This window comes from Talpa occidentalis, unplaced genomic scaffold (assembly GCF_014898055.3).
Source record: "Talpa occidentalis isolate TD23 unplaced genomic scaffold, MPIMG_talOcc4v2.1 talOcc4.11, whole genome shotgun sequence".
NCBI classification, from domain to species: domain Eukaryota; kingdom Metazoa; phylum Chordata; class Mammalia; order Eulipotyphla; family Talpidae; genus Talpa; species Talpa occidentalis.
The window spans coordinates 103,168,764-103,183,107 of NW_023601104.1; the positions used below are offsets into that span (position 1 = coordinate 103,168,764).

A 14,344-nucleotide genomic window follows, 5' to 3' on the forward strand; every position below is an offset into this window, starting at 1 on the left:
TCGGGAAAGTGGAGAAAGACGAACCCCTCCCAGGAGGCAGCTTGTCCCGACGCACCTCGTGACCTGTGTGAGGAATGATGCGTCTCCCTCCCGCAGCCCCGGTCTCTGCACTCCCCGGGCCAGAGTCAAGCCTGGGGGCAGAGAGGATCCCAGAGACAACCAGGAGGTTCTGGAGACGATGTTGGTCACAATCCAGGGTGGTTATTCTGCAAAACTGGAATTAGAGGAACTAGATGAATATTTTGAAAGTTGAGGTTGAGAAACCCTCAGCCACCGCCACATTCACGGTGAAAAGCTGAAATGTCCCCACTAAGACCAGGGACAAGACGGGCGTCCACGTCACCTCGGTCACTCACCGTCGTCCTGCACGTCCACAGGAAGCATCTGGGCAGGAAAAGACCCAAAGGATCTGACCTGGGAGAGGAAGTCAAGGGTCACCACTCCCAGCTGAGAGGCTCGTGTGCTCAGAGAATCCAGAAGATTCTACACAGAGAACGTCTGGAATCACCAGTGGGCACAGCCAGGGGACAGGGTCCAGAGTGGACACACAGAACCCCACGGCGTTCCTGCCTGGGAGCAGCACGTCAGGGGAAGTGAGCGTCCGGGTCCAGTGACACTCTCGCCCTCAGGAAGGAACCCCGGGGAGTGACCTGAGCAGGGGGGACGGAGGTGCAGTGCAGACTCGACACTGTGCAGTGGACACGAAAGACCACACAGGACATGCTGAGGCGTCCCGGCTCGGGGGGAGTCGACATCATTGAAATGCCGCGTCACCCAAAGCCATTCACAGATTTAATGCATCACCTAGGACAGCACATGTGACCTTGGAAAGGAAACAAGAAGCAGTTGTGGACCCTGAAGGGTCTTGTAGAGCAGAAACAACTTTCGCAGAAAAGGGGAAAAATGAGGGAATCACACGGGGAGACAAGTGGCTGGAAACGTTCCTGTCCCCCCGCTCGGAAGAGTGAGTACTGACCCCACAGTCCACAGACCCACTGCACCCCGATGCCACAGCGACATTCATGGCAGGTCACAGTTTCATGAGGTTCAGCGAGAAACACACAAGACACTGAGCAGCAACAGTCCTGGGAACCCGGGAGACTCTGCAGAGAAGGGTCCACCCGAGAGCTCTCGTGGCGGGTGCCCCCGTCACAGACACCAGAGGTCAGGCCAGGAGACCCGGGACCCCCAGTGCTGACCAGGGGCCTTTCAGTCAGGGAGTCCGGGTCCGGCCAGGACAGAGACACACGCAGGGTCTTCAGACCCCCGTCCTCGCCAGCTCCCAGGATCCAGGACCCTTGGTGAGGAGTCCCCACCAGACTTCCTGGGTGCCCTGGAACCTGGTGACAAGGGTGTGGTCACACAGTGATCTGATCCTCCTTGGGGCTCCCCAGGAATGTGGGGAACAGGAGCCTCTCAGAGGAGAGCAATGGTGCCCTGGGGAGCTGGGGTCTTGCAGAGGGAGCCCCAGACAGGAAGCCCCTGCCCCCCACGCCTGCACCTGCTCCCGGGCTGTGCTCTGAGCTCTGAGCCTCCTGGGCCTCCCGGTGTCCCTGGGCCCCTGGGGTCCTGACACGCCCCAGTGGACCCCAGCCCCGCCCCCCCGTCCTGCAGGGTTTGTGTCTGGGCTCACACCCGCTCCCCTCACTGTGTCTCTCGCACAGAAATACACGGCCGTGTCCTCGGGCCTCAGGCTGCTCATTTGCAGATACAGCGAGTTCTTGGCGTTGTCTCTGGAGACGGTGAATCGGCCCTTCACGGAGTCTGCGTAGATCGTGCTACCACCATTACCGATGCCTGCCACCCACTCAAGCCCCTTCCCTGGAGCCTGGCGGACCCAGTGCATGTCATAACTACTGAAGGTGAATCCGGAGGCTGCACAGGAGAGTCTGAGGGTCCCCCCAGGCGGCACCAAGTCTCCCCCAGACTCCACCAGCTGCGCCTCACCCTGGACACCTGCAAACACAGACACAGCCCGTCAGGACATGGCTCTCGCCCACTGCTTCCCCCTCCTGCCCCCCCTCAGGGATCCTGCCCCAGGAATCACCCCCTAGAAGAGCCACGAGCAGCAGCCAGCTCAGCCCACGCTCCATGGCGAGTGTCCGCGTCCGTGCTGACCCGAGGGGACCCTGGGTGCGGGCTGGGCTCCTGTGCGGGCTGCAGGGCGGGCCGGGCTGGTTTTCAGCAGCAGGGGACGCCCTATTTGCATGTGTCCTGCTATATAGCAGCTCTGGCTGGGTCTGGGCAGAGGAGCCGGGGAGGGTCCTGGGACGTGGGGTCATGACACACGATGAGCAGGTCCCTTATTAGGGCCAGAGCTGGTGACCCTGAGCCCCTGTTACTTGCTGTGACGCAGGCCCAGGAGCTGGTGCTCACACGTGCTCTGTGGGGTCTTTATATGTCTTAGTATCAATCCTTTGTCCGTTGTTATATTTGCCAACATTTTCTCCCGTCTGTGAGCAGCCTCTTGGTTTTACTGATATTTTCTTCATTGAGAAGAATCTTTTATTGGACAGAAGCCATTTGTGTGCATTTATTTTCTTCTCTTCCCATTGGAGCTCGTCCACCCATATCACAGCAGCCGAAGTCAGGGTGTGGGGTGACTTTTCTTTCTCCTGCACTGACCGCGGCGTGTCTACACAGGCTCCTTGTGGAAACCGTCTTCCTGTGGGGACAGAGGATGGTTCAGAAAACGAGAGGTTTATACAGTGGCTTGTGCTCAGTTGTGGAATGTATGAAATGTCCACTTGGAATCACACGGAAGGACCAGGACAGGAAGGCGCTGAGTGAAGAAAGTCAGAAGGAGCAAGACACGCTCAGGATGGTCTGACTCTCGTGTGGACCCAGGAAACACAACACAGAGTCTGAACCCACCGGCAATAAACTCTTGACCTCTGAGTGCAGAACTGAGGCCAGGGCTGGGGTGGAGAGAGGCGTCCGGGGGCCCGAGGTGGGGGCTGCTCGGCCCTCGGGCACGGCAGGGTGTAAAGGACACGTTTGTAGAGATTTATTCCTACAAGCACTGAGCAGATACAGAGACATAAACATAATTTTCTGTCTTAATTACTATAAAAAACAGTGTCTATGACGTCATGAGGATCAAAATTATATCAATTTGCCTCCTCTGGTGACAGTAGCACCTACTGGAAATTAACTATGAAGGTAAAGTGCAAAAATCCTGTAACATGTGGGACCATCCCAGCTCCACTGACCGGCCACTGGGTTAGTGACAAGAATAGTAAATTATTTTATACCCAGAGACTGAACAGGTGGAGTCACGACCAGGTTGTGTTGTGGGCACGGAGGAGCACAGAGGTCCGGGTTCCCTCCTGAGCAGCCCACTGGGTCAGAACCCGCACTGTGGAGGGGGCCAGGAGACCCACCGGCGCGTGAAGCTGTGCTCTGAGCGCTCTGAGCGGAGGACCCAATGGAACAAGGTAACAATGCACCGCGCTCCACCCCGGAGCTCGCCCTGCAGCTGTGGCCACCACACCCGGGTCCCGCTGGAGCTGGTCTCCGCCTGGGACAGAGGCTGCACAGACTCTCTGAGCCCCTGCACCCTCCCTGTGGCCGGAAGCCCCGCCCTGGGGGTGCGACAACCGCACCCTCTCCTCACTGCCCAGGAGGGATGAGAGCCCGCCTGGCAGGGTCATTCCTGGAGGCCCCTGACTGCTGAGAGAGAGGCGGGCGGGGCTGCCCCAGCACCTCCCCCCAGCAGGAGCCTGGGCCGCGCCTCTGCTGGCACTGAGTAGGGGAGAGAGAGGAGCTGACAGGCCAGAGCCCAGAGACCACCCGCTCTGACAAAATGGAAGGTTCTACGCTCATCAGGCAGGCCCGGGGGCGGGGAAGATAGTTTTTTCCTCTAATACCTGAGCCTCCGTTTCCTTATCTGTACAAAGGAAAGTATCCCCTCGACTGGAGAGGCAGACACCACCCCTTCACCTGTGTTGCTGGGCGCCCACTGTCTGCTGGACGAGGACACAGCCTGAACCGAGCCCACAGCTCAGAGCACCCTCAGGAGCAATCGGGGACACAGGGAACCTCAACAGACCCACAAGAATTGTGACAGGGAGCTTGAGACGCCACAGCCTTCCCGGGAAGGGACGCCTGACACGCTCCTGGCCGAGGGGGCGACCAGCAGGGCTGCTGTGGAATGACCCTTGACACGGACTCTGTCAGGTGCATGGGGAAGCCGGAGAGAAGGAGGTTGTCAGAGAGGGGCCGCGGGCCTGAGACAGCAGGAGCAGATGGCAAGACTCTCGTCAGCTTGTCTGGAGGCTTGGACTTTAGCCTGAGCGCGGACAGTGGGAGCCACTGAAGAGATTTTTGAGGCTGTAAATAAATGACGTGACAAACAGGTTGTCTTGTGAGGGCAGCGAGGACCGAGGGAAGGACAGCAGACAGCCCTCGGGGAAACATCTGGGTCCTCCCTTTCCTCTCCCCAGGAGGCAAAGATAGGAGGATGTGACCCAACCCGCCCAGGACAGCAGCGACGTGCCCTTGCTCGCCAGGTACAAATTCAGACCCCAGGCCCAGCTTCAGAAAGGACCCTCCACGGGTCAGTGGGACTGGCCCTGCCTTGTCCAGGGGCGGGTGACCAGCCCGCCATCGAGGACTGTGGATTTTACAGACACACGTGACCAGAGACGTGGCACTAACTTCATTATCCACCTCATGTTTTCCAGTTTCACGTTTTGAATTTCCTGACTTAATTCCTCTCCTCGATTCCTTTATAAAGCGTGCAAGTAAGTCACTGGAGTGCAACATTTTCTCTGGTGGCTCCATGAAGCAGGTGACAAAGGGATGATCTCACTGAGCGTTCCATCCGCAGAAAGGTGGAAGAATATCCTAGTATTATACGATCAATAACTGGTCATCTGTTCTATGATAAAATGCCTTTGCCTTTCCATCTGAAACATTCCCTCTTCATCCGGAGAACAGACCTGCTTTGTCTTTTTAGAATTTATAGAAAATCACACCTACGTTTTTCATGAACACTCTGTTTGATGAATGTTCCATAATTGGGAAAAAGAAACATGCCTAGATGGGACTCCCTATTTGTATACACTTTACAGACTCAGTGCCATTTCGATGAGACTTTAAATGGTGATCTTCAACAAAATGGAACCAATACTGTTCAAATTCATATGGAATCACAAAACCTCGAGTAGCGAAAGTTCTCCTGACTAGAAGAGAGGAATCATGGAGGCCGGACACTCCCAGACAGCTGACAACACGACCAAGCTATTCTCATAAACACTGTGTTGGGACAAAACCAGACACAGAGACCAATGGGATCAAATTTAAGCCCAGAAATAAAACCACCCATATATGGTGAACTAACCGATGACAGAGGAGCAAAGAATAGACATTGGGAAAAACAGCCTCTTCCATAAACGATGCTGGGAAACTGGATTGCAACATGCAAAAGAATGGAACTAGACCACGACCTCACACCACACACAAACCAACTCCAGTGGAGGAAAGACTTGCATGGGAAACCTGGCACCACAGAATACACAGAACAGAACACAGGCCAACACTCCATAACACGATCCTCAGAAACGTCTTTGAGGAGTCATCTCCAGAAGCAAGGAGACCAGGGAGAATGTGGATAGATGGGGCTACAGCAAGCGACAGTCATCAACACAGAGACACCCGCTGCATGAGGGAAAATATCGGCACACCACACCGCATGACAGCGAAGGGACTGATATCAGAGATCTGCAAAGAGCTTACACGGCTCGACAAAAACAAACAACCCAGTCAAAGAAAATGCCAGAAGCAAAAAGACACTTTGCCAAAGAAGAAATGCCAATGGCCGGCAGGCACAGAAAAGATGTTCAGCATCACTGCTATCAGGGAAATGCAAATCAAAACCACAATGAGCTGCCACCTCACTCCACGGAGAAGGCGCCACATTGAAAAAGAGAAACTGGAAACAACACATGCTGGAGAAGGGGCGGAGAAAAAGGAGCCTCTGACACCGCCGGTGGGCGCGCAAACCGGTCCAGCCACTGTGGGCAGCTGTGTGGAGGGTCCTCAGATCACTGAAAATGGGTCTACACAGGATCCGGCGTTCCACTCCTAGGAATCCACCCAAGGGACAAAAAAACCCAGGAAACCCGAACTGCTGTGTTCAGTGCAGCCCTAGTTATAACAGCCGGGACGTGGAAACAACTCATGCCAGGAAACAGATGATGGATCAACACGCTGTGGTAGTTACACCACGGAATACTGCTCAGCAATCAGAAAAGACACAACCATGCCACTGGTGGCGATAGAGATGGAGCTGCCAGGGATGATGCTACCACAATAAGGCAGGAGAAAGATCAACATCAGGTGGTTTCACTGACATGCGGAAAATAGAGAAACGGAACAAAAGGGAGAGAACAAGACAACCCTAGCAGGCTGACCAAGACCTGAGGCTCCCAGCGGGGAGGGGAGGGAGGGGGGTGAACAGAGGGGAGGGAAGAGCCCAAGGGATTATGGTGATGGGGCTCGGGGGCTATTTTGGTGGGAGCACTTTGGGGACCACCCCTGAGGGGAGACACCAATCACTAAAAAAATGAGCAACATGCGAGAAAATAAAAAAAAAAAAATTGATGGTCTTTAAGGACAGGGAAGACCCGAAGACAATATAAATCAATAAATGCTCTAAAGGGGTCTCACCTGAGCACTGCTGCAGGCACTGCCGAGGCCTCCCCTCATCCGTTGTTCTAGATCTCAAGGAATTGTCTCTGGCCTGTGCAGCAAGTACGCCTGCTGTGTGGGAATTAGATAAATGCTATTTTTATTTTTAAAGATTTATTTATTGATAGAAGAACCGGGGTACAGGCCAGAGGTGCGGGGGTGAGAGGCGTCACCAGAGACAGAGCGGGGAGCAGAACTGGTGGATGGATTGAAATCCAGGGCTGAGGGGGTCAGCGGGGAGACGGGGAGGTCTGCTGCGCCCTGAGGGCTGCTCCTGACCCGCGGGGGTGGACCCGTCCTGCAGGGGCTGGCCAGAGCTGGGGATCTCCATCTGTACCCTCCCCCCACCCCCCAGGAAGCCCATGAATATGACCTGAAATGGTCCCCAGTTCTCACCCAGAAGCTGAGCACGATCTGAGCTGTAGGAGAGACGGCGCCGCCATGGGGATCACGATGGCGAGACCTCGCTCAGGGCAGCGACCTCCTGCCCCAGGACGGTGCGGGGGCTCCTGACTCCAGCTCCCCCTGCGCGGGCAGCAGCTGCCGCCCCGTTCCGGTGCCGCCCCTGGCCATGGCCTCTCCACCCGCCGGCCCTCAGCAGAGGCAGCACCGCTCAAGGCCCCACCCCGCCCAGAACCCCGGATATCCACTTGCTGCATCCCCAGGACTCCCCAAACCCTCTGAGCACGCCCTGGCCCTGGCCACACTCGCCGGGGGCTAGAGGGTCACCTGCACCCTCTGCTCGCACTAACAACCCCAGAAGCAGCCTGGGCGGAGGGGCGAGGTCACTTGTCAGGGAGGCTACCCCAATCTAGCCACAGGCAGACAGTGACCGCGCCCACAGCCAGGAAATGCAAAAAGGCAACCCTCCCCCCTAACCCCCGCTGTCACCTTAATGCCCGCAAGCCCTGGACAACCCGCATCCCTGATGGGTAAAAGCCCGCACCTGCCCCAGCTGACCTGAGAAACCCCAGGCTCAGCCCCCCAGGTGAGCCAGGTCCCAGCCACCCACTGTGAAGGCGCAAAAGTCACAATTTCAGAACCGTGGGTAGGGGCTGCCAGAAACCCCCTACACCCTCTACTCACTGTCTTCTCAGTATGTGCTTCACAACCAGCACAAGCCCTGGACAACCCGCATCCCTGAATGGAAAAGCCCACACCTGCGGGAAAAGCCCGCAAAGCTCCTTACTGCAGTATTTCTCGTCAGATATTTCTCCACAGAGGCCTGTCTTCTCGCCAGAATCTGCTTCCAAGGGTGTCACTTCTCAAATATTTCTCCTCAACACTCCTTACTACAGTATTTGCCCTCAGATTTTCTCTTCAGAGGCGTGTCTTCTCAGAACCTGCTTCCCAACGAGTCATTTCACCTCAGATATTTCTCAACAGTCCTTACTGCAGTATTTCTCCTCAGATTTTCTCCTCAGAGGCCTGTCTTCTCCTCAGAATGTGCTTCCCAAAGGGTCATTTATCATCAGATATCTCCTCTTAACTCCTAACTAGAGTATTTCTCCTCAGTTTTATCTCCTCAGAGGTCTGTCTTCTCAGTATTTGCTTTACAACGTGTCATTACTCCTTAGACACTTCTCCTCAATAATCCTTACTGCAGTATTTCTCCTCAGATTTCTCTCCACTAGGCCTGTCCTCTCCTCAGAATCTGCTTCCCAGGGTGTCATTTCTCCTCAGATATTTCTCCTCAACTGTCCTTACTACAATATTTCTCCTCAGATTTTCTCCTCAGAGACCTGTCTTCTCAGAATCTGCTTCCCAACGAGTCATTTCACCTCAGATATTTCTCAACAGTCCTTACTGCAGTATTTCTCCTCAGATTTTCTCCTCAGAGGCCTGTCTTTTCCACAGAATCTGCTTCCCAGGGTGGCATTTCTCCTCAGATATTTCTCCTCAACACTCTTTACTACAGTATTTCTCCTCAGACTTTCTCCTCAGAGGCCTGTCTTTTCCACAGAATCTACTTCCAAGGGGGTCATTTCTCCTCAGATATTCCTCCTCAACAGTCCTTACTGCAGTATTTCTCCTCAGAGGCCTGTCTTCTCCTCAGAATCTCTTCCCAGGGGGTCATTTCTCCTCAGATATTTCTCCTCAACAGTCCTTACTTCAGTATTTCTCCTCAGATTTTCTCCTCAGAGGCCTGTCTTCTCTTCAGAATATGCTTCCCAACGTGTCATTTCTCCTCAGATATTCCTCCTCTACAAGAATTATTACAGTATTTCTCCTCCCTTTTTTCTCCTCAGAGGCCTGTCTTCTCCTCAGAATCTCTTCCCAGGGGGTCATTTCTCCTCAGATATTTCTCCTCAACACTCCTTACTGCTGTATTTCTCCTCAGATTTTCTCCTCAGAGGCCTGTCTTCTCCTCAGAATCTGCTTCCCAGCGTGTCATTTCTCCTCAGATATTTCTCCTCAACACTCCTTACTACAGTATTTCTCCTCACTTTTTTCTCCTCAGAGGCCTGTCTTCTCCTCAGTTTGTGCTTCCCAATGTGTCATTTCTCACCTTATATTCCTTCTCAACACTCCTTACTACAGTATTTCTCCTCAGTTTTTTCTCCTCAGAGGTCTGTCTTCTAGTTTTTGCTTCACAACATGTCATTACTCCTCAGACACTTCTCTTCAATAATCCTTACTGCAGTATTTCTCCTCACTTTTTTCTCCTCAGAGGCCTGTCTTCTCCTCAGAATGTGCTTCCCAACATGTCATTTCTCCTCAGATATTTCTCCTCAACAAGAATTACTGCAGTATTTCTCCTCAAATTTTTCTCCTCAGAGGCCTGTCTTCTCCTCAGTTTGTGCTTCCCAATGTGTCATTCTCCAGCAGGAGAGCGAGTCTGGGTTGCGTCGTGGAGAGAGAAACCTCGTCCCCGGAGGAACGGGACCTGGTGACACCATCAGTGTGTCCTGACATGGAAGCCGCGTCTCCACCGTCCTCCTGATTCCAGTTCCCCAGACCCTTCCGGGGCACGTTCAAGCGCGAGGGCAGAGACGAGGCTCAGAGACAACCAGAAAGTCTCGGTGATGCTCATAAAGATCAGAGCATTTTCCTCCAAAGCTGGAATGAATGACGTGCAGAGGTGGAGTGAGCTCCGCACCTGCCACCCCACAGCCACCGTCACAGCAAGAGGGAAAAGCTGAGACAGTCACGCGAAGCTCAGGAATAAGACACGGACGTCACGGTCATGGGTGTCACTCAGCTCCGTCCCGGACGCCCCCCCCGAAGCTACTCGGAAAGAAAAGGCCACAGGGGTCGACACTGGACAAAGACAACACAAAAAAGGACATCACACGCCCAGAGCCCTCATGATCACTGATGGGAACATCCTCCCAACGTCCTCGCCAGCAGGACCCGACCTGCGTCCCCGGGACCGTCCCCAGGATCACGGGGACTCCTCCTGGGCCCGGGGCTGGTTCCTCATCCGAGAGAGCATCAGTGTATCCAACACGGCAACAAAGAGGAACACGGAACCCCAGGATCACATCAACAGACGCTGGAAAGCGCTCGACACAGTCCAACCCCCATGGGTGGTGCAGGCCCTGGACGCCCTCGGGGGAGGAACAGACCTTCACATGGTGAGAGCATCCGTGACCAGCCACCGCCTGTGGGATGCTCAGGGCGACACGCAGAGGCCCTTCCTGGGAGGTCGGGAGCGAGACAGGGACGTCCTCTCTCCCCTGCCCTTCAGGAAACTGGGGCTGAAGACCCGGGTCTGTGGGCGTCCAGCGGACACGATCCTCCGCGCAGGGAGAGCAAAAGCTCCCCGAGAGGCGACGGTCAGATCCTGAATGGCCCCGCGGAGGCGGGACGCAGGGTGAGCACAGCCCCCAGAGGCGCCACCCCGGGGCGCGCGTGAGTGGGAGGGGAGGGTCCAGCTCCGGTCACGGTCTCGCCCGAGGAGGAGATTCCCGGGAGCCAGCGGGCCAGGCGGGGAGGACAGTGCCGTGACCATGTCAGCCCGTCATGCACAGACACGCACAGGACAGAGAGACATGGACACGATCCTGTGGTCATGCGGGGGAAGATTCGTTTTACTGCAATGGCCATGGAGGCGTGTGTGTGCGTGGACTGCCCATCCGAGAACACAATCACCTTTCACAGGGAACAGATTCACAAAGGCTGCGAGGAGACAATCGAAGCTCGAGAAGGAAGAAGACACTAAAGGCCACACCCAGGGGAGAAAGAGCTGGACATTCCACATTCACGCGGAGGAGGGAGCTTGTCCCTGGACACATAACTGAAAATCCACAGACTCATGCGTCCCCGTGAAATACACCAGAACCTCACAGAAATGCAGCAAAGTTTGAATAAAGTTTATCCAAAACACACACGACACTGAGCAGCAACAGTCCTGGGAACGGGGAGTCTCTGCAGAGAAGGGTCCACCGGAGAGCTCTCGTTGCGGGTGCCCCCGTCACAGACGCCAGAGGTCAGGCCAGGAGACCCGGGACCCCCAGTGCTGACCAGGGGCCGTTCAGACAGGGAGTCGAGTCCGGCCGGGACAGAGACACACGCAGAGTCCTCAGACCCCCGTCCCTGCCAGCTGCCCAGGAGACTGTCCCCAGTGAGGGCTCAGCTCCTAGGCCTGGATCCAGGAACCCTGGCCAGGAGTCCCCACCGGCTTCCTGGGGGCCCCTGGGACCTGATGACGGGGGTGTGGACACCAGGGTGATCTGATCCCAGTGGGTCTCGGTACAGAACAGTGAATCAGTTGTTCTGACACAATTCAAAGGCAGAGACATTATTAAGCAGTCGGCATTGGGGGGAGTGACACCGGGCTGGACACGAGGAGGACAGAGGGATGGACACCCACCAGGAGAGGGCAGGGGTTGGCCTGGAGAGCAGGTCAAGGCTGAGTTTATGTCCCTGTCCATGTCCCCCCACAGCCATGAGCTGAGTCCAGGGCTGTGAGCTCAGAGCGCCCCCTGGTGGTGGGCCTGGGTGCTGCCCCCTCCTGTCCTGCAGGGTCTGGGTCTGGGCCACACCCGCCCCTCCCCGGTCCCCCAGTAATAGTAAGTAACAGACACCTGGACAGGTGAGGGTCTCGTCCCTGGGGAGGTCTCACCTGTGCAAAGACACAGTCACCTCCTCCTTGGGGTTCCCCAGGAATGTGGGGAGCGGGAGACTCTCAGAGGAGAGCAAGGGTGCCCTGGGGAGCTGGGGTCTTGATCTAATCTTATTTATGTTCATTTTTCCTTCTCCTGCCACTGGAGGACAGTCCCACAGACACTGTGAGACGTACGCTGGGGGTGTCGAGCCTTTACTTGGCTCCTTGATGCCTGCAGCCCTATGGACACGCTTGGTCATGGGAGGCACGTATGTGCCCAAGGACAGCGGCGTGGTTGGTGCCTGGAACAGGGTAATCACATGATCCTGTCTCCCTGGGAAGGGAAGGAATCCTCTGCTTTGCCACACAGGGTGGAACTGCGGCGACCGTCCCGCGGGAAACAGGCTGGAATTTGAAGGGCAAAGGCGGGAAGCCCCCCTCACGCGGGGTCCCAGAGAACCTGACAAAGTGTCACCCGAGCCCAGGCTTGGAGCACACACTTGACATCTCCTGCAGGACGAGGCCCCGTGGGGTGTCTGGAGGGGCGGGAGGGACTCTTGGACCGTGAGGGGTGCTGGCCCCGGCGCTGGCGGGTGCGGGAGGACACACGTGTCGAGGTGTGACGCTGTGGCCTCGGGCAGACACAGAGGTAAACGAGCTTCTGCTCCATCAACATGTAACTCTCCTGCGTCCACACAGAGTGATGACAGCCGACGTCATATCAGTGACTTCTCTGGTCACCACGGCACGAAACTGGGCATTTTCCACACACGCAAAGTCTGAAAACCTTTTCGTCTGTGGGGACCGCGGGAGGCACTCCTGGCCGAGGCCTGGTCCGTGGGGAGAGGAAACAAGGAAACATATTGTGCCACGAGAACAGGAGGATGCACTCGCGCCCTGCCAGGCCCGGGGGCCCAGGAGACACCACACACGGGCCGGACAGACAGGCAGGACACCCCACAGGCCAGAGAGGCTCAAATTAATAATCCGTCATCACAGCGAAGCAGCCACTCAAAAGTGAGCCATTGAAACCTAAATCCAGGAGAGGGAAGGAAATAATGAAAATTGGACTAGAAATAGGTGAAGCTCGGGCCTCCCTGGGGGTGCAAGGGGTGAGCCCGGCACTGGGAAGCTGTCTGCAGCCTCTGCGGCACGAGCTCCATGTCCAGGCGGCCAGGGAGCTCCCCACATGGTGACCAGACCTCTCCCGTCTCCCCGCGGCTGCCTCAGCAGTGTGTTTCAGCGGATCTGCCTCTTCTGCTCCCTGCTCTGTCTCTGGGGAGCCCTCTCACCCCTGAACCTCTGGCCTGCACCCCAGCTCTTGTATATATAAATAAATAAATCTTTTAAAAACAAGAAAAAACGAAGCTCCGGTGAAAGAGGCATCTCCAAGGAGCAGTCTGAGAAAAGCTGGGGATGGAGAAAGTCAGCCAAATGCACGCTCTCCTTTAAATGTGGAGGAGACTCTCGTGAGCAGCGTCAGGGAAGCGTGAGGAGAAGTGACATGAGCACCTGGACCACGGAGGGTCGGGGAGGCTCCGCGTGTGTCTGCACAGATTGGCGAGGCCGGAGGAAATGGACAGAATCCTAGAGTCACACACACGTCCAGGAGGGAGTCGGGAAGGTTAGACCCGAACAGAACAAGCCAGAGCATCGAGAGGGAATCAGCGTCTCCAGAGAACAAACAACAGGACGTGCAGGTCTTCCGAGCCAGCCTGGCAGAGCCTGCGGGGGCGCGTGTGCGGCCTCCTGCTCTCCGCAGGGACCCGGGGGGCCGCGCTGCAGGAGCAGGTCCAGAGGCCCCCGGGGTCCCGACCTGAGACAGACAAGGACGTCGCCCCGGCAGAGACACCGCAGACCCGCGTCCCGACCCCACAAACGCAGGAGCCTCCACACTGTCTGAGCAAACGGGGCTCTCACCCCGCGAAGACACCCGCGTCACACATCGGGGAGACGGGAAGGATCCTCGTGTGAGAAGCGAGGGTGACACTGCCCCTGTGGGCAGCAGACGTGGGGAGGGACACGGAGACCCCGACAGGCCCACGGAGACGGGGAGAAGCCGCGTCAGGGCCGTGACGTGCAGGTCCAGACCCCGCGTGTCTGTGGGGGGAGAGGGTTGAGGGTTTGGCGTGTGTGTGATCAGGTGATGTCTTTCTAGCTCTCGAGTTTTCAGGCAGTGATGATTATTGAGGATTAAATCTGCAGCACGTCCTGTCAGTTGTGCTGCTGATGCTGCTTGTGTCCTGATTTTCATATTTGCTTTTGTGGAACTGACAGTTTCCATTTGAAGAGTCTACAGTGTAGTCGTTTCCTGAACTGTGCTTTCTGGGGGCCCCACCTCAAGCTTGGTCCTCACTGAGGGAAATTGAAGTTTGGCCAGGTCGCCTCTCCGTGTTCCCATCTTTTGCCTTTTACGTTTGTCCACGAGGCATTTTGATTCCACTCGGGAGAGTGTTGCTCCGCCAGGGCTGACTTTTCTCAGGGCAAATCCAGGTGTCCCTTCGCCTTTTCCTCAAAACTCAGCGTGTGACCCACGGTGTGGCGTTTTCTTCTTTCTGTTTTAAAGATTCATTGATTTGTGCACCCAAGAGCTGGGGTGCA

The 14,344-nt window shown here is 56.0% G+C and overlaps 1 long non-coding RNA gene across 1 annotated transcript; it reads left to right on the forward strand.

The window, feature by feature from the left end:
- The first annotated feature begins 10,167 nt into the window (after positions 1-10,167).
- LOC119238377 (uncharacterized) lies at positions 10,168-11,015 on the forward strand. The gene is made up of 3 exons (XR_005123561.2): positions 10,168-10,271; positions 10,385-10,510; positions 10,798-11,015. It is a non-coding gene; the product is annotated as an uncharacterized LOC119238377 (long non-coding RNA).
- Positions 11,016-14,344: the final 3,329 nt, after the last annotated feature.